At 42.9% G+C, this 23,844-nt stretch overlaps 1 protein-coding gene across 1 annotated transcript in view; it reads right to left on the reverse strand.

Moving 5' to 3' along the window:
• Window positions 1–10,242: 10,242 nt before the first annotated feature.
• ZNF644 (zinc finger protein 644) overlaps window positions 10,243–23,844 on the reverse strand; it is an 89,535-nt gene continuing 75,933 nt past the window's right edge. The window contains exon 12 of the transcript XR_014157397.1: window positions 10,243–11,378. The gene's annotated coding sequence lies outside the window, so the exon portion shown is untranslated. The remainder of the gene's footprint in view (window positions 11,379–23,844) is intronic.

The raw sequence follows: 23,844 nt of genomic DNA on the forward strand, positions 1-23,844 counted from the left end.
GTTTCAAAACCTTCTTTTCATAAACATTACTTCTCTGACTTCCCCATACCTCTCCTTTCTGCATCCCCATTTCCAGATTTTTTTCAGCAAATCCTCACTTAATTTAACTAATTACTCTTTTTTCCCCCTTCTCTCTTACCTAATCATTTACAGCTGTAATCCTCTTTTTTCTCTAACCTCGACATTTTAGCACTCATTAATTTTATAATCATTCTTAAGATACACTTTAAATTTCTTCCAATCTTCCTCCACCGTCTCTTTTCCTTGGTCACAGATTCTGCCATGGCTCAAATGTTTTCTCACAGGTCCAAAACTTCTTACAAGTTACAACAAAAATTGAATTACAACAAAAATTGGCTAGAGTGCCAAGTAATTTGTATGCAGTGTACCAGGTCCTGCATTTTCTAAGGCATAATAATAATAATAATAATAATAATAATAATAATAATAATAATTTATTATTTATACCCCGCCCATCTGGCTGAGTTTCCCCAGCCACTCTGGGCGGCTCCCAATCAGTATTAAAAACAATACAGCATTACATATTAAAAACATCCCTGAACAGGGCTGCCTTAAGATGTCTTCTGAACGTCAGGTAATTCTTTATCTCTTTGACATCTGATGGGAGGGCGTTCCACAGGGCGGGCGCCACTACCGAGAAGGCCCTCTGTCTGGTTCCCTGTAGCCTCACTTCTGGCAATGAGGGAACCGCCAGAAGGCCCTCAGCGCTGGATCTCAGTGTCCGGGCTGAACGATGGGGGTGGAGACGCTCCTTCAGGTATACAGGACCGAGGCCGTTTAGGGCTTTAAAGGTCAGCACCAACACTTTGAATCGTGCTCGGAAACGTACAATCTAAATTCCTTTTGAAAAGATAGTGTCCATTTACAACCCACTAGGTAAAGGCCTTGTCTCCCAAATCTACAAAGCATTAAACTTTCTAATGCTGCCGCCTCTCACATCTCTAAAGGCATGATGGGAAAAAGAGAGTAGCCGATACATTCTGCAACAGAATCTGGCTAAAAGTTCCCTGTAAATCCATTTCAGTAAGCATCTAGGAAAATGCACTCCAAGTTACATATTGATGGTATATATACCCAGTATTATCGAGAAAGCCGGCTAAAAATGTATCAGCTATGCATTAGAGAAAATGTAATGTTACTATCTCATTAGTTCACATGTGGTGGCAATGCCCCAAAGTCTTTTTGTTTTGGAAAAAGGTTTTTCAAGAAGCAGACCTTGTCAGAAAACAAAGTATCTCTTTGGATCCTAAAATACCACTCCTATTGTACTATTCAGAAACTGTTCAACAACTTTCCCACAGGGATCTCATCACTCATCTGGTGACTGTAGCACAGCTTACTATTGCAAGACTCTCAGTGCAGACCAGCTTGAAATCTGGATCTCACAACTTTGGGACTTAATATTAATATTGTCCATTAATATTATGGACAAACTGACAACCCACGTCTGGGAGAGTTGACCAGGTGAGAAAACCACTACTCAATCAACCTTGTGTAGTTTTGTTACATATGCAACATCGATATAACATGGCTTTGCATCTCCAAGGGCACATGGCAACTTGCATTTGTTTAAAAATTGAAATGAATTAAAAGTTTAATGTAATTAAACAGACTTTTGATGCTTGTCATAGGAGGTAGGGATTTCTGAATGTTGATTGATGCAATAATTTTTGTAATAAAAACTGTGCACATGTCCAGTCAGATTGTTTTTGCAAGGTCTTCTACAGTCCCTGGAGTATAAAGGCGGATTTGGGCTTCTGCAAATCTCTGGCAGAACGGAATATTCACTACCAATTTAAAGAGGGTTGAAAACAGATTTCACTGTTGTAGCTTCCCACAAAGAAACAATGAACTGTAGTTTTGCAGGAGTGCAGAGAATTCTTTGCACCAGGCAGAGGGCCTTCTCGGTAGTGGCGCCCGCCCTGTGGAACACCCTTCCAGCAGATGTCAAAGCGATAAACAACTACCTGACATTCAGAAGACATCTTAAGGCAGCCCTGTTCAGGGAAGTTTTTAACGTGTGATATTTTACTATATTTTTGCTTTCTATGGAAGCCGCCCAGAGTGGCTGGGGAGGCCCAGCCAGATGGGCGGGGTATAAATAATAAATTATTATTATTATTATTATTATTATTATTATTATTATTATTATCCCTAGGATATCAGCCAAACTATATCTACAATAGTAGTACAGTAGACATTATAGCCGTTTTCCAGGCATCCCCAACCTTCGGCCCTCCAGATGTTTTGGACTACAATTCCCATCATCCCTGACTACTGGTCCTGTTAGCTAGGGATCATGGGAATTGTAGGCCAAGACATCTGGAGTGCCACAGGTTGGGGATGCCTGCGCTATACAATGCCTTTTTGGGAAATTGCACACCTATTTATTTATTTCTGGTTATTTCAATGTTTTAGCATTATTTTTCTAAACTTCAGATGCTCTCCATGTCATTGATATAACTAAGTATTAACTAGCTGGTTTTTTAAAAAAATAAGCAAGGGAGAGGTATAGAAGGCAGGACGGAAATCTACTTCCTATTGGTGGCGTTGCAATAAATTTTGTGCTTGTCATAGGAACTCCTGCTAGCTCCTACAAAATGCAAATTTTGTAGGATGCCTGTGTTTCACTTCACATGTTGTTTCATGAAAATGTGAATTAGGTAGTGTGAATTGGGTAGATTTGCCTTTGAATGAGAGCAGAATCAATTTTCTCCTCCATCCCTACACAAGCATAACACCCCAGAACAATATTATGCCTGGGACAATTTGGAAGATGCAAAATGGTGGCCAAGTTACCAATAGAATTGAGGCTTGTAGCAGCAGAAAAATAGTATCTTGGGAAATGAGAGAGAAGCTGTAATGCACAACAGGTGGTCCTATTGCAAAAAACAAAACCTATTGGAGGTTTTCTTCTCCCAATGGAGAATATTCAGAGAAATACCCCAACCTCACTGCCTGCAAACAGAATAGAGAATTTCAGAAGGCCATTTTCACTCAGTTTATACTGTAGCTTCAGTTATAATGCAGTGAAGAGAAATGAGAGCCATCTCCTTCCCTTTCCATTCATGCTCATATGCATATCAACTCTTAAAAGGTGTGATTACAAATGTCTAAGGCTGCAAACCTAAGCATGCTTACACAGGAGTAAGTCCCATTCAACTCAACAGGGCTTACTTACACATAGGATTTTGTACCATAAGTCTTGATCTGAAAATCTATAGTAAATAATAGCAATAGCAATTATTATTGGGCTTACTCCTGAGCAGACACACTTAGGATTGTACCATAAGTCTTGATCTGCAAATCTATAGTAAATAATAATAATAATAATAATAATAATAATAATAATAATAATAATTGCAAGGTGCTATCCAACAAAGAAATATGAAATCATCTCTATCCTCTAGATACAGATATAGCTAGATAGCTAGATATACACACACTGTGCAAATATTAGAAATAGATAGAAATGTCTTGCTATCAGTTTCAATCAATCTATGAAATATACAGAGCTACGTGGGTTCAATGACAACGCATCAAAACGCCTCCTGTCTCTGAGTGGGGAGAATCTACTGCCACCAATCCAATTTCTAAATTTCCCTCTTCTCCAAACAAGTCTCATTATGCTTACACACACACACCCCGTGTAAAAATGTTTGGATTTTGCTAATGCAGATTTGATGGCTGCAAAATTATATGCATATATGTCCTTTCATCTTCCGGGTATTTCACAGGCGTAAAACCCTGCAACCACTGCTCCGCTCTGGAGTTACTGCATTCTAGAGAGAATAATTTCTCATTAGCACAGCACGAATGATCAGAGATGGAATTATGTATCTTGACAATACATACAGATAACAGCAGCCTTTTTATGCGCCAAATGATGGAAAATCGGAATTTTTTAAGAAGCTGCATGAGACTTTATTGGACTATCTGGATTATGACAACATTATTATGTTGGGAGATATGAATGGGGTTGTCTCTGTAAATATGGATAAGTCGCAGAGTGTAAATATAACAAAAGAAGGCAGACTACCTAAAACTTTTTTTGAAATGACAGACAATATGGATTTGATTGATATATGGAGAGTCAAGAACCCCCTAGGAAAAGAAGGAACTTTCTTTTCTGAAGCTCATTTGACATGGACACGAATCGACCAAATATGGATAACTAAAGGACTGGCACCTAAAACTAGAAAAGTGGAAATCTGCCCAAAAACTTGCTCCGACCATAATGCTTTGAAAATGGAATTGAGACTAAATATAACCGGATCCTTCAGATGGAAAATGAATGACACTTTATTCAGAGATCAGGAGATTGTGAAGAAGGCCCAAAAAACTTTGAAAGATTACTTTGAGATAAATCTGAACACTACGGTGGAAAAAAGAACAATCTGGGACGCAAGTAAAGCGGTGATGAGAGGGTTTCTAATACAACAAAACACTGTAAAGAAAAGACTCTGGAATGAAAAGAAGCAGAAGATACTGGAGAGAATAAGTGAGGGTGAAAGGAAATTAAGATCTAGGCCCAAGTCTAAGGAAGTGTTGAGAGAAGTGAAATTTTTCCAGGCCCAATATATGAAACTGATAAACCAAGAAGTGGAGTGGAAAATTAAACAAATGAGACAAAGATCTTTCGATTCAGCAAATAAATGTGGGAAACTGCTAGCATGGCAGCTGAAAAAAAGACAAAAATTAAATACAGTTACAAATCTAGAGATTGAAGGAAGAATGGTTCAGAAGCCTGAAGAAATTAGGAAATGTTTCCAGAGATATTTCAAAGATCTCTATGCACAAGGGCCGCAGAAAGAATCCGAGATAGATCAATTTATTAAAACTAACGGATTACAAAAAATTTCTCAGGAAATGAGAACAACCCTGAATGTTAAAGTTACACAGCAGGAAATCGAGAGTGCCATACAGAACCTCCAATTAGGCAAATCTCCAGGCCCTGATGGACTTACCTCCAAATATTATAAGGTTTTGAAGGACTATTTGATACAACCCTTGATGGAAGTATGTAACCAGATTATGGAGGGTAAGAAGGCACCAGAAACGTGGAAAGAAGCTTTCATCACATTGATTCCTAAAACAGAAACTGAAAAGACTCAACTTAAGAACTACCGTCCCATCTCACTCCTAAACGTGGATTACAAAATTTTTGCAGACATTTTGGCAAATAGATTTAAAAAGGTATTGAATGAAGTGATCCACAAGGACCAAGCAGGCTTTCTCCCGGGTAGGCATTTGTTTGACAACACGAGAAACATTATTGATATCTTGGAACTCTTACAAACAAATATCAACACTAGAGCGGCGTTAATTTTTATTGATGCGGAGAAAGCCTTTGACAACATTTCTTGGATGTTCATGAAGAAAAATTTGGAAGGGATGGGAGTGGGACGGGGGTTTGAAAATGGTATAGAAGCAATATATTCAGACCAAAAAGCTAAATTGATAGTAAACAATGTGGTGACGGAGGAATTCAATATTGAAAAAGGGACACGGCAAGGGTGCCCTCTATCCCCATTACTGTTTATCTCGGTCCTGGAGGTGCTTTTGAACATGATTAGAAGGGACCGGTCAGTTCGGGGCATTGAGGTCGGAGTGAAACAATATAAACTGAAAGCATTTGCAGATGACTTGGTATTAACATTACAGGAGCCAGTTTCTAGCACAAAAAGAGTTTTGGATTTAATATCTGATTATGGTCGGGTGGCGGGATTTAAGTTGAACAAGCAAAAGACTAAGGTCTTAGCTAAGAACCTAACGTCTACAGAAACAGATGAGTTTTTGAAAGAGACAGGATTAAATGTGGTTAAAAAGGTAAAATATTTAGGGGTGTTCTTGACTTCTAAAAACTTGAATTTGTTTAAGGACAATTATGAGAAATGTTGGTCAGAAATCAAAAGGGATTTGGAAACTTGGACAAGACTAAAACTTTCCTTGTTAGGCCGAATAGCAGCTATAAAGATGAATGTTTTGCCGAAAATGTTATTTTTGTTTCAGACCCTGCAGATTGTGGACAAAGTGGTATGCTTCGAAAAGTGGCAGAGGGATATTTCTAAGTTTGTTTGGCAGGGCAAAAAGCCCCGAATTAAGTTTAAAATACTAACAGATGCGAAAGAAAGGGGGGGATTTGCCCTGCCAGACTTGAGGTTATATTATGAATCTGCAGCCTTCTGCTGGTTGAAAGATTGGTTTTTGTTAGAGAACACCGATGTCCTAGATCTGGAAGGGTTTGATAACGCTTTTGGGTGGCATGCGTATTTGTGGTATGACAAGGTTAAAGTTCATAAAATGTTCAAAAACCATATTGTTAGAAGAGCAATTTTTATGGTCTGGACAAAATATAAAGACTTATTGGAGAGTAAAACTCCAAGGTGGCTTTCACCGGCAGAGGCCAAGGCACGCAAGAGACTTAACATGGAGGCCTACTGGCCAAAATATTGGGAATTAATAGAAAAAGATGGTGACAATTGGAAGCTGCAGAGTTTTGAAAATGTAAAAAGTAAGGTGCGAGACTGGTTGCATTATGCCCAAATTCGAGAAATTTTCAAAACAGACAAAAAGGTTGGGTTCCAGGTGGAAAAATCGAAATTAGAGACAGAATTGTTAGAACCTAAAGACAAATTACTTTCAAGAATGTATAACTTGCTGCTCAAATGGAATACACAGGATGAGACAGTCAAATCCGCCATGATAAAGTGGGCACAGGATATTGGACATAACATTATGTTTGAGGACTGGGAAAGGTTATGGATCACCGGATTGAAATTCACGGCATGTAGTGCCCTGAAAGAAAATATTATGAAAATGATATACCGGTGGTACATGACCCCAGTCAAGCTTGCTAAGATATATCACCTGTCTGATAATAAATGCTGGAAGTGTAAAGAGGCGGAAGGGACATTCTTTCATCTCTGGTGGACATGTCCGAAAGTGAAGGCCTTTTGGGAAATGATCTATAATGAGTTAAAAAAGGTATTTAGATATACCTTGCCTAAGAAACCGGAGGCCTTCCTTCTGGGCATTGTAGACCAGAATGTGTTAAAGAAAGATAGAACTTTTTTTATGTATGCTACAACAGCAGCAAGAATTCTCATCGCAAAGTGTTGGAAGACACAAGATTTACCCACACTGGAGGAATGGCAGACGCAGTTGATGGACTATATGGAACTGGCGGAAATGACTGGCAGAATCCGAGACTTGGGAGAAGAAAAAATGGAAGAGGACTGGAAAAAATTTAAGGACTATTTACAAAAATATTATAAGCTGTATGAATGTTAAGAAAATGCACTTTTTAGGAAATATTAGCCCCAGCAATGGTAATTAGGTGAAATTGAAATTAAGGCACAAGAAAAGAGAGGTGAAATTAAGAAAAATCTTTATTGCATTACGTTTTAATCACAATATATAAGATTATGGTTACAATAACTTGGATTTTGGTAACATGAAATTGAAAGATACAATAATGAATTGAAAGATATAATAAGTAATGAAATAAGACAATAAATAGCTGAAGATTTTGTATTATGAACATTGGGTTATAAATATATTGAAAAGGGTAATATGACAAAATGAAAGATACAATAAGTGATGAAACAAGATAACAAAATGCTGAAATTGGTATTATAAATAATGCAGATTCGGGAAGATGTGGGGAAGTCCAAAAGATTCTGTAAAAGAAATATGATTTATGAAACTTTTGTATTTTATTTTTTGTTCTTTTCTATTCTGTAAAATTAATAAAAATTTTTATAAAAAAAAAAAAAAAAAAGATAACAGCAGCCTTTTGACTGAAGTACATGTCAACACTAAGTCAACGAGCATGTCACCTGAGTGAAAAGAAGAACTAGCGATGCACTAAGGATTATCCCTACCAGCTCAGGCGGTCTTTTTTCTGGGTATCGGCTCAAATGCATAATATGGGTCTCGAGACATGAGAGGTCCTATCCTGATATTCTGCACACACATTCAAGTGCGTGTGTGCCCCACTCCTATTTCTGCTGCAAAGAGTACCCTTTGTGTTATCCAAGAGGGATCAACACACACACACAACCCCCCAGAATTCAGGCACTGCTTTTCACCCCAAAGGTTGCATTAGGCACCATGGTCTTAACAGATTTTCCTAGATGTGATTCTGGAGGGAATAAGAGCATTGCAAGCAGGTGGCTGCACTGGCAGAGAAAAAACTTTTGCTTTAGCATCTGATTTGTTTAGGGAAAGCTATAAGAAAAAGTGCTCTTGAGGGGGCGGCAGAGTCTTTTACTGAAGGTGGGTACCAATTATTATTATTTTTCAAATGGAAGAACTGTCTTTACAGGTACTTGCTTGCAAAGCTGTCTAAAACAAACGCCTGAAATATTCATTGGTCAACTTTCATCATATCAAGCAGACCAAAAACCCTCTACTTCATCCCTTAGCCAACAAAATAGTTCTTCTAATTCCAATATATTCTTCAACTAGTAAAACGGGAGATAGACTAAATGTAAAACACACACGTATATCTGATAAATGTACGCTTCGTTTGAAACAATATATGCATTCATTTTGTGATTTCCAATGAAATCCTAGCCTTCTCTACTCAGAAGTAAACCTTACCTGCTCCCAGGAAAGTGTGTATAGGATTGCAGCCTTAAGAAAGGAATAATTTCTCCTAAAGCCTTTGGAAAGAAGTAACTCAGCCCTTTTACTTTCTTTAAAGAAAGAAATTAGTTCTTTTGTACTAATAATAGTTATTATTTTATTATTATTTAATCATCATAATAAAAGAGTGTTTGATGAACTACCTAAAAGTGGAATACATCTCATCACGTTTTATTTGAGCCTTTGATCAGATTCAGACATTATCCCAAAACATAGGCTGTTGGTTTGAACCAGGTCATATCTTGATGGTGTTCTTGTTATTGCTGCTGTTGTTATTACCATTTATAAAGAGAAGGAAACAAACAAAAAAAAAAACAGTTTCTATTTAAAGGGCTTACCAGCTCAGGATTAATCTCTTACCCACTTGCCAGCTCTTTGATCGCTCAATGAGGAATTAAAAATTGAAGGGGAAAAAAATCTCATAAAAAAAACATTTTTCTATGTATTTTTCCCCCTCCTGCTAATTTATAAAATAGTGGAGCACAGCCAGTAGTCACACTGTCTTGCATAATCCAGGCCTTTTACAAAAGAACCGGAATCTGATCAAGGTAGGTTTAAACAGGCATGGCTTGCCAAAGGATGCAAATCGAGCGCCCCCTTGTGGCTGCGCGCAGATCCGTCTGAATAGTCATATTAATAGCAAGCGCATCGGATTAATGTGGTTTATTCGACAAAAGATGAACAAGAAGCGACACAGGCACCATTCTACAAAAATGAACTGTGATATCCTTTTGATGGCTGTAATTTATTCTGCATAGTCCCTGGACTGAAACGATCAATTAGCAGCCTGAAACACACTGTGAAGTAAATTGTCACACTCCCTATTACAGGGTGGTTATCATATATTTATAAGGTGCGTTTTCTGCAATCAGAGCCAACAAGGTGTTGAGTGATCAGTCATAAAAGAAATTCTTCAAAAAGCGGGCAGGGAGGGGAGAGAAACCCTCGCATTGTGTACAGGCAGGCGAAATCTTTGTGACAGTCTGATATTACACCTTCCTTCCGTGGCTGTTAGATTTTTATCTGTGGAAGGCAAAAAGTGAACTCAAAATGGGAGCCCAGCTACTGCCAAACAGATAAGTGTTGCCATATTTATTTCAAAAAGTGAAAACCAAGACACCCCCCCCCAAAAAAAGTTGTTGCGTTTTTTAAGGAAACCATCCAAATTGTAAATTGTTGAACAACCCCAAAGTTGTTCAGCATTTTTTAAAAGACAAACGCCAAAACGTGATTTTTCGATTGACAAATTTCAGTAATTTCGCCCGGACATCAATCCTGCCCTTGAAATGCCTATAATGTCTGGGAAAATCCGGATGTATGGAAAAGTTGTTGCTTTTGGAAGAGGTTCAGCGGACCCATGCCTTCGGAAAAGCCTCTCTTGAGTGACTTAATACCCATTCTCTTCCTCTCCTGCCCTGGACCCAGCAAGTTTGGCATCTATTTAGTCATTTTTAAAAATGAGGCAAACTTGATTAACTAAGCGGTCAATCATTGGTTCAGATATTATTTTAAGTATTTATTCATCAGAACGGTTAACAAAATGCAGAATTATGCCAACAACAAAAACCATTTTAAAAAAAAGTGAAATAACTGTCAAAAAATAGCCTGTAATAAGGTATGGTACTTGCAGCCTGCCTAGGCTATGGCACTGGCTGCCAGTCTCAATTGCCTTTCTTGCCATGATGCCCCAACAGAACCAAGCAGGGAAGATGGAAACAAAACTAGAATTAGTTGGCTCTCATTGGCTCTGGCAGTGCCAGATTCAGGGTGCTGTGAACACTTCCTCCTCAAAGGCTGCCAAGGGGGTACCTATTAAAAGTTGGGGGATGGCACCAAATTTTGTCCACATTCAGGACACCACATTTCCAGAGTTCACCCCTGGCTTTCGCTCTACCTACTATTGGCCTCCCTTCTGCCCTGCCACTCCCAATGGACACCAGCCACTACTGCATATGCATCATTTGAGATCAGCATCACGGCAACTTACCTGGGTAATGAGTCCACCACAGGCCAAACATCACAGGTAGACCTTCCATGGCTGTTTTAACCCTGGGCATTTACTGTAGAATAGCCATGCTTTGTTCACTTACTTTTTTATGAGGCATATATGCATGACATCAGGTTCAAATCATGCGCCTATGCTTTCTCTGCTCAGCTACACTGTCAACCCCACAGGTAAGAAAATGTGGGCTTTTTTAGCACAACGGAACCATTGCATAATTTCCTCAGGTGTAGCTGATCCACTGTGCAGCTATTCAGCTTTCCTGGCTGGTTATGGCCAATATAGAATTTACTCTATCATTTCTTCCTCTGTGGGTCATTCCTCCTCTCTAGGAATCAACTCTATCTCCTTAACCTTTTCTTTTCTAAGTAGCATTGCCCTATCAGTTTCTATTCTTCTTCCCTAAATTGCAGTGCAGGGGGAGAGTGAGAGGGAATATTGAACCCTCTCCATCCTAATGAAAATTACACACACGCAAAATTTGGGTCTGGATAAAGGGCAAGTGTCCAACTTGTTACAGAATGTTATTTGGATTCCAGAAGTCTGGAAGCAAAGTTGCTATTCCATTTCCAACTTAAAGCAGAACAGCAATGGCTGGTCCATATCATAGCATCTCAGCTCACTCTTCAAAGGAACATGTTCATTTAGATGAATCAGTGTTCATTTTTCAGATGATGTAACCACAGATATGGGTGAACTGGTCCTAGAAGAGAACAAGGAAACTAGAAAACAGAAACTTAAAATGGATAAATGTGAAGTAATCCTGAGCACACAATTCACATCCTCTGTTCTTGCTAGACTTGCATTGTTCTCATTCAGCAAGTGGTGTTGGCAAATGCCCAACTCTACCTTCATCTCTGATCTTGCAGGTAACTTAAGGAATAGCCAACTCCTTTCTGCAAGAAGTGGCATGCAGCACAAGAAGCGTCCTTGTGGACCAGACAGTGGGAATCTAGTCCAGCATCTTCTTTCACAAAGTCACCAACCAGATCTCTCAAGGATGCCCTCAAGTAAGGCTTGACAGCAAGAGCCCCCTCCTGTTCCCCGGTGACTGGCATTCAACTGCACCCTGCCTCTGAACATGGAGCTTCTATTTAGCCATCATAGCTATTAACTATTGACACACCAATCCTCAATGAATTTGTCTAATCCTCTTTTAACACCATCTAAATCAGTGGCTACCACCACATCTTTATATATGAAGGACTTCCTTTTGCCTCTCCTAAACACACAGGCATTTGATTTTACTGGAAGGGAGAAGCAAGAGACCCTCTTGGATGATCTCAAGTACTAGTATTATATTCCACATTCTCCATGGTATACATAATTTCATCAAACTATATCCTATCCCCCAGAGAAAGAGACCCTCTTGGAGTGTCATGCTGGGAAACTCTCCATTGTAGACTAGATATATATGTGTAAATAAACCATATATCATAAAGGCACCACTGTCTCTGTTGTGCCTCATTTCCAAAAAGGATACACGAACCCTGGGTAGGCACCTGGACCCCTGCAATCTCACACCGCTCAGAGATTGGAGTGGTATGCAACAATACATGGGTGCCTCGGGTTAAGTACTTAATTCGTTCCGGAGGTCCGTTCTTAACCTGAAACTGTTCTTAACCTGAAGCACCACTTTAGCTAATGGGGCCTCCTGCTGCTGCCGCGCCGCCGGAGCATGATTTCTGTTCTCATCCTGAAGTTCTTAACCCGAGGTACTATTTCTGGGTTAGCGGAGTCTGTAACCTGAAGCGTATGTAACCTGAAGCGTATGTAACCCAAGGTACCACTGTATATTGTTGGCATCCGTCTGTCTCAAGAGACAATGAAGGGCGGCTGGGTGGGGAGGTCAAACCAGTGTGTTAGCAGCATCCAAGTGATAATATGTATTGCATAAAACAATGTGTAACACTTAACTACATTGTGCCACATTGGCCATCTTGTTGCCCATTGACCTGGAAGAAAAACTAAGCAAAGAAGAGGCAACAAGCTGTCTGGCTACAATGCAGAAGGCTCAGAATTGCTGGTTAGTTATTCTGTGTGCTGTTATGCCCCCTGGTGGTGGGAAGACCATGCTTTGCCATGCATGTATAGCACATGGAGGTTAAATAGTAGCAATGTGCTACTTATAATTGTACTACAAGTATGTTGTGATAACCCTTGGAGTGTACAATCATTGTCATCATGTGCTACGTTGGGGGCGGGAGAGAGGGGGAATGTGTTTTTTGTTTCACAGAATCTACTGTTATTTTCTACACTTTTTTTTACTGAGGGAGGGAGGGTTAGCAGGTCCATATCATTAGCTATGTCAGAAGATACCTACGGCTTTCTAATGGATATGTCTTCAACCACAGTTTGCAGAGGTCCGGCAGAAATGTTATTAAATGTTATTTAACCAGTGTCACGGTTAAAGTGCCAGACTAGGACTTAAGAGACTCACTTAGCAAACTTGGGCCACTCACCGTCTCTCAGCTTAGCCTACCTTACAGGGTTGTTGTGAGACATGGGGCAATGGAGAACTCTGTATGTCACCTTAAGACTTGGATGAAAGGGTAGACTATAAGTGAGGAATTATAGGAAGGTGCTAACAGCAAGCATTGAGGGGACCCCAAGGTTTGCAGGTTGAAAAAACAGAGGGAAATCCTGAGAGGAAACCAGGATGGCTCAGTGTCCATAGAATACTGGCTAGTGAGGTGCTAGGAGAGACGACCATAAAGAGGGATAGAATGCAGAATTCTGGAAAAGCTGGAATCCTGCACAGGATCACATACCCTCCAACGTTTCTCCAGTGAAAATAGGGACATCCCAAGGAAAATAGGGTCAAATCAGAAACAGGAACGGCTTCTCTAATTCAGGGACGTCCCTGGACACTTGGAGGGTCTGGGACCACTCCAGACTATAAGGTTTTGCTGCAGGCCTCACTTGTGAACTACTTGCAGCTGCTGTGAGGTACTCTCTGCTGAAGGTATCATGAGATCCTTGACCTTTCAATGTCCCAAGGCAGCTGTGCTACCTGGCCAGGCCATTGCTCTGCAGGACCTCTCACCACCCTCCTCCATGCCACAGCAGGCTGCGTTGGAAGTTTGGTGAGTTAAGACTGCTGAAGAAAGAGGCCCATGAGATGCTCCTTCTGAAGTTCACGCACCACCTGCAGGAAAGGGCCTAGTGAACCACCACCAGCGAACACACGAAGGCCCCAAATAATGATATCATTGCAGAGTTTCAAAGCCGGCTTTCCTCGGCCTGCTGCCCTCTGCAGCCAAAATGCTCACATCTCTCTCAAGTGAGCTCTCAGACATCTCTGAATGGCTACCAAATTACCTGCACCATTAAACTCTCTCTTAATAGACTCCTAAAGAGCCGCTTTCCTGAGCTACCTTGTCCTCTCTCTCTTTTTCCATCCCTCCACTCCTTCCCAGTTACCCGCCCCCTAACTCATTTCTCTCAACTTTGTAATCAAGAGCCCAATTTTGTCATTTGGAAATACTAATTATCTAATCACGCCATGCTGCTGAAACGCACTTGTCTGCCCAATTAGCTAGGACAATTATTAAAATTCGGAGGCCTAATTATGTCTCAATTTAATGCTGGCAAAGCCTAGGCTGGAGCAGTAATTAAAATCCCTCTCTTTTGCCTCTGCCTTTAGGGCAGTGGCTGATTAGGAACCTGTCAGAGGCGGCGCTCAAGCAAACCAGTGAAGCATGCGGTGCAACATGACCCTACATTGTTAAGTGTGTCAACATATTAACCTGAATTCCCTTCAGCCCACAGACTCACATGGGAGAAGAGGAGGCGGAGGATAGATATGGGGGAGGTGGAGGGGGCGTCTAAACCGTGCATCATTTTATTTAAAAAAATAAGTTCTTTTTAATTAATGCTATGAGGGATCTGATAGGGGTTTCGAGCTACCAAATGCTGCAAGTCAAACGGCAATTTTTCATCTCATTATTATTATTATTCCCAAGCAAGGTGGCATTACTCAGCTCTGCTTTTCCCTCTTTACCACAGGAAAAAATTTAAAATCCACAAGATTTCTTTTTGGAGGAGTCCGGTCTTCACCCCAGCTAATTTGACTTCCAGTGATGACTAGGGAGTTGTGTGTGCTTTTCCCCTCCCCTCCTTTTCCTGTTTCATGAGAGAACACAATTGAACGTTGAATTCTGGAAGAATCAAACAGAACCAAAGGCATAAATAATGTGAAAAGCCTGGGATTTAATACTTGAAAGGAGCTAATAAAAGGTTGAAAATAATTAATATCCTAATATTGGGATGATCTCTCAACATTTTTTTAAATGGTAGCTGAGAAGCTTGGAAGAGCGTGTTAAAGAGTGGGGCAAAAATTGAGATGTCAGACCTCATGGGCCTATGGCCTGTGGGTTCACTTGCTAGCAAATGTCTCTATTTGAATCTTAGCTCACCTATGCATAGCTTGCATCAGACGAGGATTATATTCCCTAGAAAGGTTACACCACAGTCTCTCCTAGAGCAGAAACTCTGTGTGCCCTACATCTCGACAATGGCCTTGCTCTGAGCCTCTTTCGATGAAGTGCAAATCTGTGTTCTGACTTGTTCTATTGGCTGTCAGCATGTTTTCCTCTTGTCAGCAGCAATTGACTGGTCAGGTTCACCCTTGTACGCCAATTGTAACAGCTCATTGACAGACCAGTGACCCAGCCAGACCTGATAATGGAAAACTATTGATTTTCATGGGGCTCAGCAGATCTGAAACGAACAACCAATGTAATGTCATCAATTGCCTTGGAGTCTGATAGACAAGAGTACCAAAGATCTTCTGCCCGGCCTGACAGTTTGCTGGTGAAAAACACAAACTAGACTTTATCAGCTTGTCCCAGACGTAAACCACGAGCAATCAGCCCCCAGTTAAACAATAAGGGCTGAAGTCGCAAGCTACTTTTTGCAATAGGATAAGCAATCAAATAGCTGAGGTTTTTCCCATGTTACGTTTGTCAAGTAGAGACACGATCGCTTACTGCAGCAAGCACAAAGAGGGGTCTTTGGAGGAGCACAAAATAAGAGCGCATGGATCCCAAGGCCTATGCAGTCCACCGTCCTGTTTCCACAGTTGACCATCAGATGCCCCTAGAAAGCCCACAAGGCATGTGCCCAATATCCCTCCTCTGTTGTTCTTTAGCAAGTCTATTCAGGGGCACGATACCTTTGATCCTGAAGGGAATGCATAGCCATCATGACTAGCAAGCCATTTTTATCCTCCATTAATTTGTCTAACCCCTTTTTAAAGTCATCCAAGTTGGCAGCCCCCCCCCCCATAATAATAATAATTTATTTATACCCCGCCCATCTGGGCAGCTTCCAAAAAATATTAAAATACTGTAATACATCAAACATTAAAAGCTTCCCTAAACAGGGCTGCCTTCAGATGTCTTCTAAAAGTCTGGTAGTTGTTGCGTACTTCTTGCGGGAGTGTGTCTTACATCTTGCGGGAGCACATTCCAAACATTAACTCCATATTTCACTTACATCTTGCAGGAGCAAATTCCAAACATTAACCTCATATTTTACTTACATCTTGCAGGAGCAAATTCCAAACATTAACTCCGAAAGACCACAACATTGTTGAGTTGTTTGTTTTAGACAAAGGCCAAAAAAGTGATTCTCCTATTGACTTGCCCAACACATGGCAGCCCTAGTCTTCATCAAAGAAGTCCTTCCTTTTGTCTCCACTTTCTTCACACCACGCACTGCTATCACATCACCTCTCCCCCCGCCCAAACTCATCTCCCTCCCCCGAAACTAAAAAGTCCAAAACATTGTAATTTTGCCTCCCAATCATTTCTTGGAAGTTTTATTCCTTTGCAAGTCCTAATCAAGTAATCTGTTGGATGGTTATGACACTCTACACTACCCTAGCTGGAAAAAGAGCCACATCTACTTCCTAAGGTCTGATTCCTATAGTTGCTGACATTTGCTGGAGCAACACCGTAGCTCGCCTCATTTTCACCATGAAGCCAAGCCTTGCTGTGCAAGGCTGCTTTGTTCCTGTGAAGGGGTCACTTGTTGCCCCCTGAAATCTCTCCCCCAGTATTCAGTCATGCTCAGGGCACAAGAAGTTAGTGCAGGTTAGTGAAGACTTTCAGTGTTTGGCATTAAGGACCAACGTGAAACCTATAGCCATACATCTGTGTGATCTATACAATGACTGCAAGTTGATAAAGAATGGTTTCTTGGGGGGTTAGATATTTAATGGAAAACAATGCCCGCACACAGCTGCACAATCTCAACTCTTATTTACAAAAGGAGGCAGCAATTCCTTGAGCAGGCAGACTCTCAGCTAGTAGTCACTTTTCTCTTACTTGTGGAAAATGCCAGTCCTCTCTTCTCTTGGCTCCGAGGATTGGTAAAGGGATCAGATTTTAACAACATTCCACCATGTGGCCGTGGACTGCATAATACTGTCTTAAACTGCTTACTCTAGACTCTGAGCCTTCAATTGCAGGGATTCAAGTTCATCTTTAGTACGCTCGACAGCTGGTGTCCAGCAGAGGATGAGAATCTAGGACAGAATGCTTCTTTGCATAGATTACCCCACAGAAATTAACAAACAGGATAGAACAAACAAAGATGGTCCAGCCCCCACCCTGAAACAATTGGCAACTCTGGTTTTTGTTTGTTTTTACTCAGACCTTCTTGAGAAGGAAATTAGCCTAGGAATCCAAAACTACAGAAAGTACAATGACCTTTATCTCATATGCTATCCATCACTAATAAACTACATGCAAGAAATAAAAAACTTATTCATCGTTGTTAGGAGATTTGTGTCGTATCAGTGCATGCTAAGGAATCAGTCAAATTCAAGCAACAAAGTTTAGGACGGTTATCTACTTAAAATTTTAACTTGTGTTACATATTTCAAGGGAAGATAGAGAGCTGGATTTGTCTGTGTTTATTATTCAGCCTTCACCTACTGTCCCAGGGCAGGGTACATCAAAATCAGTAAGGTAAAACACACTGAATAAAACCACAGTAACACTGTGTTACACAGTAATCTCAAGACATGTAAGGGAAAGGAGATGGCACTAATCTTGCCCGTTCCCTCTCCAAAGACCTGGCTAAAAGAGGTATGCCTTGACCTGCTGACAAAACAACATACAAGGTTCATCTCTGGCTAGGGACCATGACGACCTTCTCTTGTGCTCCCACCACTCAATTTTTGTTAGGCAGCGGCACCAAGAGCAGTCCCTGCCCTCAGATCTGAACATTTGGGCAGGTTAATGTGGCAGAAGGCACTCCTCCAGATATTTTGGGGGCACAAGTCATTTAGGGCTTTGTATATCTGAAAAATCTCATTGAATTGGGTCTGTAAACAAACTGGCTGAGAGTGCAGGTTTTTAAAAACAGATGTAATAGGCACTCCACCTGTAGCACTAGTTGGTATCCTGCTCGCCAAGAGTTGTAGCGTCCAGTCTTCAAGGGCAGTGTAATGAGCAGAGCAGGTGGGAGATTTCCAGTGCTTGAATAGCCAAACTTTCTCCGTCCAAGAAGGCTCATAGCTGGCAAAACCCTAACTCTAACCATGGAGGCCATCCAGGCCTCAAGTGGCAGTGCTGAATCTCAGAGTACCCCCAAACTACACACTGGCTCCTTCAGGCAGTGTAACCAGCTCCCCATTTCCCAGATCCAAAACCCCCAAATGCACAGCACCTGTCTTGCCTGCATTCAGCTTCAGTTTGTTGGCCCACATTCAGTCCACTACCACCTCAAGGCAATAGACCAGCATATTTGGAGTGGACAGGGTTTTTACATATACCGCTTAACTATTACTGATTTATTTATTTTTTTACAAAAAAGTTGGTACCCACTCTGGGACCTTAGGGTGAAGTGCAGGTAATAAATTCTAATGATGATGAAAATTTACACCTGAAAAACTTTTATGGGTAGCTGTAGGTAGGTAGAACAGCTACCCATAGTTTTTCAGTGGCAAGACTTTATGGGTAGCTGTAGGTTGGGACATGGGTGGCACTGCGGTCTAAACCACTGAGCCTCTTGAGCTTACCGATCAGGTCGGCAGTTCGAATCCCCGGGACGGGGTGAGCTCCCATTGCTCGGTCCCAGCTCCTGCCAACCTAGCAGTTCGAAAGCACACCAAAATTGCAAGTAGATAAATAGGTACCACTCCAGCGGGAAGATAAACAGTATTTCCGTGTGCTGCTCTGGTTTCGGTGCTCCATTGCACCAGAAGCGGCTTAGTCATGCTGGCCACATGACCCGGAAAAACTGCAAACGCCGGCCCACTCAGCCTGTAAAGCAGATGAGCACCGCAACCCCAGAGTCATCTGTGACTGGACTTAACTTTCAGGGGTCCTTTACTATTTCTTTTTTTAGGTTGGTATAAAGGCCATGAACATGGGTTACATTTATTTACATGCATGTCCTGGGTCTTGCTCAAAGAAAGGACCTAGGAGCCAACTCTCCTTGCTATTGTTCTTCCACATGACATCACTGAAGGGTGTGTTGACATTGGTCTCACTTGTAGAACATTTATTATTTGTACCCCGCCCATCATCATCAATTACCTGTTCTTTTTACAGAGCGCTTCTGCAGGAGCACAATGGAGATCCAGGAAGGAAGACGGTATCCTTGAAGCATGGCAGAACTCTATGCTATGGGTTGCTTTGAAGGAAGAATCCCTGAACATGTGAATGGGCTACCACACACCAAACACAACTTGAAAAAAGAGACAATGCATGTATTTTTGTAAATCAAGAAATTTCCCTTCCTCTTACCTATTTCAGAGGAAGGATTTTCATGGGGCGGGGAGAATACAAGTTGAGCGTGAACGGAGAATGGGAGAACCTTCCTGCATGAGAGCGCAAATGAGGTGCTCTCGTCTTTGAAGTGGGTGGGCCAAGCTTTCTTTGGGAGCAATGTCAGGGCAGGTGCACTGCGCATCCATTCCCCACGTCTGCCAGGAGAATACCAAGTCCTTTCCCTTCACAGGGTTTGGTGCAGTCCCCCCACAAATCTGTAAGAAACATTGTGTGCAATAGGGTAACTGAAGTAATGCTATTAGAGTTACCAAGGGAATGTCAAGCAGGGAGGGAGCGGGGAAGAGAGTGAGTGGAATTCTGGTGGAGAGAGAGTAGACTGTAGGAGGCTTGGAAAGGGAGTGTGAATGTTGGGGAGGAGATAGTTTAGTCGGTTGAGAGCGGTGGGTTCGGGGGGGGGCACTTGGTGGGGGACCTGAAGCTGGGCTGGGCAGCTATTCAGCTTAGGATCATTAGGGCAGTTGCCATTGCCCTCATTTGATAGTGGCCAAAAAGGAATAGAGACGCAGAGAGGGACTATGAGTCTCCTGTGGAGGCCAGGGCATGTGGCAGTCCCATGTCCAGCGAAGAGGGGCTCTGCCAGCTGCGCGGGAAACAGAAATCCCTCGGTTTAGGTGGGCCACGGAGCCAGGGCTTGGCTAGCATTGCTAATGCCCGGATGCCTCGCACCACCCCCTCCAAGCACCTGAAAAGCAGCTTCATAGGCCTGGGCTATGCCTGATTGTCTTCCAAAGCAACTTAAAAATGGAAAGCGTAAGGCTGGTCCCGACAAAGTGAAAAACACTGGCCTGCAAGCGCTTCAGTTGGAGAACAGCCTTTACCAAAGGTGTCGTGGACTTTGAAGACACTCAAACTCAGGATGAAAGGGAGAAATGAGCTAAGAGGAAGGCATGTTTGGCAAACCCTCACCATGATCGACTCCTGCATGGAAACCTATGTCCCCACTGTGGAAGGACGTGTGGATCCAGAATTGGCCTCCACAGTCACTTATGGACTCACTGTTAAGACCGTGTTCATGGAAGACAATCTTACTTGGCTATGAGTGATCGCCAAAGAACATGAGATTTGGGGTCTACAGCCAAGTTCATGGACTTCATTAAACTCTCTTGGGAAGGTGCCTCACATATCCATGCCTCCCCTTCCCCCAGTTGATCCAACACTTCCACTCTTGTGTTCCCCGAAAGCCGGCACCCATCTGGCAGGTGGAGGGGCACCTTGGGACAGAAATCAGCTTCACCTGCTGAACAGCAGCCTTAAGGGGGAGAAGGGGGAGTGACTTCTCCTGCAGCTTCAAAGACTCTGAGGAGAAGGCGCTTACGAGAACCAGCTGGCTTCAGCCTTCTTAAGCAGAGCTCCCAGCAGCAGGCGGAGAAGGCAGAGAAGGAAAGAAAATAGCTCGTTATTTGTATTTTTATCATTTATTACAAAATTTTATTTGATTGTTGGCATATCGGGAGCAAACAGTTCCTCCAATTTCTTTATTTAGTTTAGTCAAATGGATAACTTTAAACACTAGGAAAGTGTTTTAATGTGATCAAATTGAAATATACATTAATCCAAGAACACCGTGGCTTAGGTTTAATGTATACTTCATCACTACCCGAGAGATATCAAAAGATGTCAAGGAGACTCAGGCTGAGATTCAACCTTCTCCAGCCTCCAGGGCAAAGCCTGTTGCACTAGTGTAAGCACAAAAATAAAAGGTTGTGCAATACAAAATGCTGCATGACAATAACACTGGTGGAAGCTTCAGGACCACAGCAGCAACCTGTTGCACAACCAGTGACAAGAACCATGGCGGTTTTCTGCACCTCCTCTTGCGCAAGACATTCTACTAGCTGCAACTAGAACACCACTAAGCGACTTTAAATTAGCATGACGTTGAATACCTCCCTTAGGCTCCTATCTGGGTTTTAAAACAACTCGGGCACATAAGGCCATGAATATTGCTTGACCATCTGCTCCATAAATTTCCAGTAAGGCTCCTCACAGCAAACAGTAAATGAACTGCAGTTGGTCAGCTGTTGCTCCCAGTCCTTGAGTAACTTAATACACAGCGGCTTATTCAGCCCAAGTCTGCTATCAAGCTATCAGATTTCATTTCCATGGAACTGAAACAAAGGGAACTTTAATTCCTCCATCACCTCTTCTTATTTATCCTAATTTATTTTTAAAATGTCAACAGATGCCTAACAGGAGCTGCAGTTTATTTTGAACGTTGTGTTAACTTTGTAGCAACACATCAGATTTCTAATTATTAATTTTAAGAGGGAAAATCCAAAGCAGTGTTAAAACAAAGCATGTATTGTTGGCGATTGTGATAAAATTAGGATAGGAAATATTTGTTGTGTTTGGCATTGCTTACTGGAATATGATCCACTTGAGGTGGTATTCTCATGTCTTGAAAAGTGTGCTCTCCTAATTCCCAAAATGCAGTTTTCATGTTACAGAAAGTGTTAAACCTACTTCCAGGGCAAAGAAACAAAACTCCCAAGTAGTTTCAAATATGTTCCTTTTGCTCAGAAGGTTCATAACAATGGCTCCAATTCTGAGACTGGCCTCTCTTAAGGTTCTAGACCAGAAATGGGGAACCTGTGATCTTCAAGATGTTGTTGGGACTCTGAACTCCCCAAAGCCTGAGTTAACATGGTCAGTGGTCAGGGATGATGGAAGCCGTAGTCCACCTTTTGTGCAGCTATTGTAAGTCTCCCTGGAACCATTACTGATGAAGGGCAGCAAATCAATGAGTCTCCATCAATTAGATCATACTATCGGTGGCAGACATTTTTCAACTTCTGCTGCCTCGCTGGTCCTATCTGCCTGCCAATTCCCAAGTAGGTAGCTAGAGACCACGGAAAAGACCTGGTCTGCACCTCAACTTAGCGATCACAATTGGCCCTGTAACCTTGCTTACGTTGTTGGTATCACTGGCCATATTTCAGACCTCACTCTAAAAGTGCAAAGGGAAAAGCCAGCTGCTCCTGAGTGTGTTGGAGTCAGGCTGGGGGGTGGGGTGCATAATATACTTGCATCCTCTGGCTAAGCAGAAACCAGAATCAACAGCAGACAGTGCTATTCTTACCGAGTGTGTGAATTCTCTGGAGAAGTTTCATGGGTGTTTCAAAGACTCCAAAGTGCGGGAACAACTAGATCAGTTTTGAGAAAAAAATCAGCAAATGATGCCCTTCAACGGCTGCTGCCGCTTTGCCGTGCGTTTGTGGGGAGGGCTCTTTCCCCTGCAGGCCCATTTTCCATCTTGGGCCTGGGGACGGGCCCCAGACTCCACCCCAGCATAAAAGACTCCAAGGAGGCCCGGAACACTGCTGCTGCCGCTTTGCCGGTGAGTCTTGGGGAGGACCGCTCCCCCTGCAGGCCCATTCTCCACCTTGGGCCTGGGGGCGGGCCCCAGACTCCACCTCAGCATATAAGGCCCCAAGGAGGCCTTGGAACATCGCTGCTGCCGCTTTGCCGTGCGTTTGTGGGGAGGGCTCTTTCCCCTGCAGGCCCATTTTCCATCTTGGGCCTGGGGACGGGCCCCAGACTCCACCCCAGCATAAAAGACTCCAAGGAGGCCCGGAACACTGCTGCTGCCGCTTTGCCGGTGAGTCTTGGGGAGGACCGCTCCCCCTGCAGGCCCATTCTCCACCTTGGGCCTGGGGGCGGGCCCCAGACTCCACCTCAGCATATAAGGCCCCAAGGAGGCCTTGGAACATCGCTGCTGCCGCTTTGCCGTGCGTTTGTGGGGAGGGCTCTTTCCCCTGCAGGCCCATTTTCCATCTTGGGCCTGGGGACGGGCCCCAGACTCCACCCCAGCATAAAAGACTCCAAGGAGGCCCGGAACACTGCTGCTGCCGCTTTGCCGGTGAGTCTTGGGGAGGACCGCTCCCCCTGCAGGCCCATTCTCCACCTTGGGCCTGGGGGCGGGCCCCAGACTCCACCTCAGCATATAAGGCCCCAAGGAGGCCTTGGAACATCGCTGCTGCCGCTTTGCCGTGCGTTTGTGGGGAGGGCTCTTTCCCCTGCAGGCCCATTTTCCATCTTGGGCCTGGGGACGGGCCCCAGACTCCACCCCAGCATAAAAGACTCCAAGGAGGCCCGGAACACTGCTGCTGCCGCTTTGCCGGTGAGTCTTGGGGAGGACCGCTCCCCCTGCAGGCCCATTCTCCACCTTGGGCCTGGGGGCGGGCCCCAGACTCCACCTCAGCATATAAGGCCCCAAGGAGGCCTTGGAACATCGCTGCTGCCGCTTTGCCGTGCGTTTGTGGGGAGGGCTCTTTCCCCTGCAGGCCCATTTTCCATCTTGGGCCTGGGGACGGGCCCCAGACTCCACCCCAGCATAAAAGACTCCAAGGAGGCCCGGAACAC

Source organism: Podarcis erhardii (genome assembly GCF_964252035.2).
Source record: "Podarcis erhardii genome assembly, chromosome: 6".
NCBI classification, from domain to species: domain Eukaryota; kingdom Metazoa; phylum Chordata; class Lepidosauria; order Squamata; family Lacertidae; genus Podarcis; species Podarcis erhardii.